This window comes from Carya illinoinensis, chromosome 4 (genome assembly GCF_018687715.1).
Source record: "Carya illinoinensis cultivar Pawnee chromosome 4, C.illinoinensisPawnee_v1, whole genome shotgun sequence".
Classification (NCBI taxonomy): Eukaryota; Viridiplantae; Streptophyta; class Magnoliopsida; order Fagales; family Juglandaceae; genus Carya; species Carya illinoinensis.
Window position 1 is genome coordinate 12,383,893 of NC_056755.1, and position 5,622 is coordinate 12,389,514.

The following is a 5,622-nucleotide window of genomic DNA, read 5'->3' on the forward strand; positions in this document are numbered from 1 at the left end:
AATTCCTTGTTATGTTCAACGCAATCTTGTTCAAAGGTTACCAGAAAAAACATTAATATTAATAAGGACATACATATTTTTTTGGTTTCGATGAAAGAACTTTAAATTTTATGTGGAATTAGCATATATAAGATCATTGAAAAGGTATCTTTATTACAGCGTTCCCAACGTAATTTAATATTAGTGGTTAATTTCTAGCTTCGTGAACTTATATATATTCAGAGAAATTAAATATTAGATAGCTAGTATGCAATTATCTCAACATTAACGAATCCAAAAGATTAGAAACATGAGAAGGAATGCACGCATGCAAAGCTATACGTAATAGAATGCGTCAGGCTGGTGGTCTGCAAGCTGATCACAAGCCCCATGATTTAATTAGAGACTTTTCGTCAATCGGCCTTCTTTCTACACTCACCAACCCTGTTCCTCCCTCCTTTAGAATCTTGGCATAAACAGAATCTTCTCCCCAGTCGAATCTTCTTTGTAGTCTCCCAACTCTTGCCTGCGAGTAACCTCAATATGCTGCCATTTTTCCCACCTCTCAGCCAACCCCTCTATTTCCAGCGACCGTACCACCTCTGACATTGCAGGGCGTTCCTCTGGTGATGATTGGGTACAAAGCATTGCAACTTGAATCATCATTCCCACCTCTTGAATGCCGTAATTCTTACTTAAGTTGGGATCTACAATAGCGTCAAGTCTCTTCTCCCTCTCCAGTTTCTTGACCTTCCCAGTGTTCATTAATTAGCAGAAGTTAATTAATAGATAATAAGAAGGAAGCATTTCTTCATAATGTTCATATACAGGAAAACACCAACTTAATTGTGAAGTACATATACAACAAAGTGAATGTGATGTTTTTAACTGCAAATTAAACATTTAAGTATCGAAGTATATGCACTGAGATAAAGAAGATGTAGTATCCTTAATGGAAGTGATGGTACAAACGATTTTTGCAGGTCTCTTTGAGAAAGCAGAGAATTACTTGCATGAGTGCAATCTACCCCAGCTGTTTATAGATTGCACTCGTGTGCTGGAGTAGATTGCACTCGTGCAAGTAATGGTTAAACCCAAAATATTCACCACCTAGTCAAGATAACATGTTAACATGCAATACATCAGTAATAACTTGCAAACATCAGGTAACATAGATGATCAGATATAGGAAAATGAATCAGAGAATCTCTTCAATGCAAATAGGGCATAACCTGAAACTAAGCACAGTTCGCTCTGTACGGAGAGCAAAAGACAAAAGAGAGATTTTTAGGTCTCCTCTTTCGAAGAACCTCGTGCCGTCATGGCCATCACCATGGCCCAACAAAAGCCAGGACTTTCGCTGATCTGGTCTTTGCCGTCCTACAGCCTTTGCCGGAAGTAAAACTTCCGATGAGGCCCCCCAAAATCATTTACGGGCAGGTATGCTTTGTGTTTTCTAAGGATGAAATGGTAGTTTCGGCGGCTCCCTTCAGGTATTCTCTGGTCCTAAAGTTCCTCAGGCAGAAGCTAACTCTTGATGCAATAATAATGTTCATTCATAACAGATGGGCGTTAGGGGGTACCGTGGTTGTTTCCTCTATGAGCAAGAATAGAAATGTATTTGTACGTCTTACATCGAAGGAGGACTTTAATAAGGTCTTATCCCAAGAGGCAAGTGAGATAAATGGTATTCCTTACATAGCTTTCCATTGGACACCGAGTTATATTGAAGATGAGGAATCTCCAATAGTCCACCAAATTTTTATCATGATTCTATTCTCAAGATCTTAACAGCACTGCTTGGAAACTTAATTCGGTTTGATAACTCAACTCGTTGTGCGACAAGAATGGATGGCGCACAAGTTTGCCTGGAAATGGATGCCTCTCAACAGCATTTGGATTATTTTTGGATTGGTGCGCCAAGGTCTGGTTTTAAACAAGAGGTGGAGTTTGAGACGTTGTCGACATTTTGCTTGTCTTGCAAAATGTAGGGCCACAACAAACGGACTTGCAGGAGAGGTAAGAATAGAATAGAGTTAGAAAAAACAGGAAAACGGAAGGTTGCTAAGGAGTACCGTGAAGTAAGAAGGGAATGTACCTCTAGCTTGAGAAAAACCTCCAATAGTTTCATTGTCATATTTTCTCTTTAACAACCTCGTGAACACTTCCTCCATCAAAATAAATAAGTATGGCGAGGAGTCCCCCTGTCAAAGTCCTCTTTCCCCCTTAAAAAACCCTTTAACAGTTCCATTCAAGAGGATGAAATACCATGGTGTTATATACATGTCTTGATCAACCCACAAACCTCTTCCGAAAAACCGAAGGAAGTCAGAACATGTAGCAAGAAATTCTAATTCACACGATCGCATGCTTTAGACATGTCCACTTTCAAGATCACATTTCCCCCATTTTTTTTTTAATTGATAAATTGGGTCATTTCTTGGGTCAAGCTAATGTTTTCAAAGATACTTCTCTTGGGGATGAAGGCCCTTGTTTCGAGGATATCACTCTCGGCAATAGATGTGTGAACATTGCTACAATTATTTTTTAACATACTTTGTAAATCACATAATATAGGCTTATGGGCCTAAATTTATCAAATCCAGTAGACTGCTGTATTTTGGGGATCAAGGCCACGTAAGACGCCGTGTAAAAATAAGGAAGTTGTTTTTCTTAAAAAAATTCTTTTACAGCACCCACCACATCACCTTATATAAGTTCCCAGCAATTTCTATAAAATCCTAAGCCAAATTCGTCTAGTCCCGAGCTACTTTCCACTGGAATACTGAAGAGAGCCAACCAAATTTCTTCTACTAAATGACACTTGTGATTTCTTTATTCTCCTCTTCCGTAATAACTTTTTCAATAAACGAGCTCAGATCTAGTAAAACACCCCCCCCCCCAAAAAAAAAAAACATCTATGGCTCAACAATTCTTGGAAGTATTGGACAGCTCCCTCATGGACCACTTCAGGAGACTCAAAAGAAGTTCCATCAGCTTTGAGCATTTGACTAACTTGATTTTGCTGCCTTCTCTTCAAAACCAAGTGGAAAAACCAAGTGTTATTATCACCTTCTCTTACCCATTTAACTTTGGCCTTCTGCACAAGCATAGACTCCTCTCTGTTTTTCCAACTCAATTTTAAAGATTAATAGATCATGTTTCATCGCTTCCTCATATTCCTCCTGTAGGTGATCAATGCTTCAATTCTCTGCTCTAGCTCTCGGATCACTATTTTCATAAGGCCAAATTTTTCTTAGTTTCATGTTTTGAGAATCTGTTTCATGCGCTTCAATTTAAAGACGAAATTCTCCAATCCTCTGCCAATCCCTTCCGCCTCCCAATACTTTTTGGCTAATGGAAAAAATTATCTGTGCTCCACCCACATTTGTTGGAATCGAAACGGAGATGGCCCATACTTTTGGAAGTTCTGGACATGACAAGAGACTATCTTAGTATGGGTACTTCTTGTGTGGTCCTAGCATGGTCCTGTTATCATGGTTTTCCTCCACCTAAAGTGAGGATTTATTGAATAAAATGGAGGTTCTATCCTCGTTTTTTTTTAAATAAAAAATAAAATAAAATAAAAATAAATTACAATTTAAAAAAATAATTAAAAAAACCCCTAAAACAGAACACAAGAATACTCATCACCCAATTAAGTCAACATGTTAACATGAAATACTTCAGTAATAAATTGCAAGCTCTAAGAAAACATAGAAAATTAGAAATTGGAGAATGTATTAGAGTCCCTCAATGTATTAGAGTCACTCAAAGGATTCATTGACAAGGTATTCCCCACCAACCCTCCATCTTTTTTCTAGAATTTAACACATGGGAAAAGGAGAACTATTTTTTTTTCTTTTTACTTTTTTCTTTTTTCTTTTTTCTTTTTTTTTTTTTTTTTTTTTTTTTTTTTGTTGAATCTCCCTATGTACCTCCAAAATGCATTGGCCATCAACTCATCAACCGTTAGTCGATGCCGACCAGAATTAAGTTCAAACTCATCGTTGAAAAAATTATAAACGATTAGTTTAAATACAAACTAATTATAAATTAAGTAACAAGTTATACTTAATTGTTTTCCAAGTAACTTATTCTCAGGCAACGATTTTTTATGTAGTCTTTCATATCTTGTGAAACTTTAGCCTAGAAGGATGTAGCCATTGGTGTATATGTGCAGGTAAGAGTACCAATATAGGAAGCAAGCCAAACTGCCGAATCTCCAAAGCCATCAGTGTGATCATCAAGAATAACAATTTTAATTTTTTCCCCTTTCCTTATTTTCTCTATACAGACACTTCTAGTAGCACCTCAATCCCGGCGATGGCTTACAATATTAAATTCTCTATGTTGTCCATATGCCTCTAGAGTGTAATTATATACATTTTTTTATGTTAACTTTTATACTACTTGTCATGGGTTTCTGTACTCCAAATTATTTATATTAAAAACTTGATTTGTTTGGCAAGCGAGAATGAAAAAATCCTCTTTATACTATGTGCGAGATGTATTGACACTCACAAAAACGTTAATTTCTACTTTTATATGCATATAAATATTATACGTACTAAATGACAGCTTATTTTATCGATTTTTTTTTTTTAATTTGAATCTCAAATAGAGTTTATATTAAAATAGGATCTGGGGACTTCAAACATTTCACACCACCCAATGAAAGAGCGCCACGTCATAAATTTATAAAACTTACAATGAGTTCACTCACACGTTATTCCTCTTTCTTCCTCAACCCGTTCCTCTCTCTTTCTCTCTTCCACTTGATTTCCTCAGTCCGTTGCCATCCTCATGATCTATCGATCTTGCCGTTCGTTGATCTCAAGCTCCCTCTCAAGCCTTGATTTCCTCAGTTCTTCGATCTACTGAGGAAAGTCCAAGGTTTCTGTCAGACAAGGCCCTTTACAGCTCTCTCAGTTTCCTTCATTGCCAAAAATGGAAAGAATTCCCATCGCTTGCTTGTAGAAATGTTTTCCTTTGAATGGTGGAGATCAAATGTACTTAAGTCTTTTTCTTCATAATTTTTTTCCCATCAAAACTCCACTTCTCAGATTGTACTCGATAAATAATTATTTTTTGGATGAAATGAAACATTGGATTTGAAAATCTCTTACATTTTGGCACCTCTTCTCCCTCTTGCGGGTAACTACCGTTACTACTAGAAGGCTTTTTCACATTTTCAATTCATGTTCAGTTGAGGTTTAATTAGAGTTGTAATTGTGCTGCCATTGAAATGCTTGTAATTTTGTTGTTCATTCCTTACTGTTTGCCATTAAGAACGAGAGAGAGAGAGATGGCAATAGATAGCACGCACTTAGAGAGAGAGAGAGAGAGAGAGAGAGAGAGTCGTGAGGAGAGTGCATTTTTGAAAGGGCAAGTGGTTAGTTTCTGTGTTTTGCATCTACTGTAAATTTATTATACTTGCCACATGTCACTCTCCCATTGGAGGATGTAAATCTTCTAATTACAACAAATATTTTTGGATTTTAAAACTTTCTTTATTGTCAGTAGCTGTCTAGCTGAGAAATCGACACGTACGATTATATGTATAGTGCTTGGTTTTGTTCAGCCGGAACAAAACCAAGCAACGAGCAAAACGGACGGAGCAAATGGTGAAACACTGGCAGG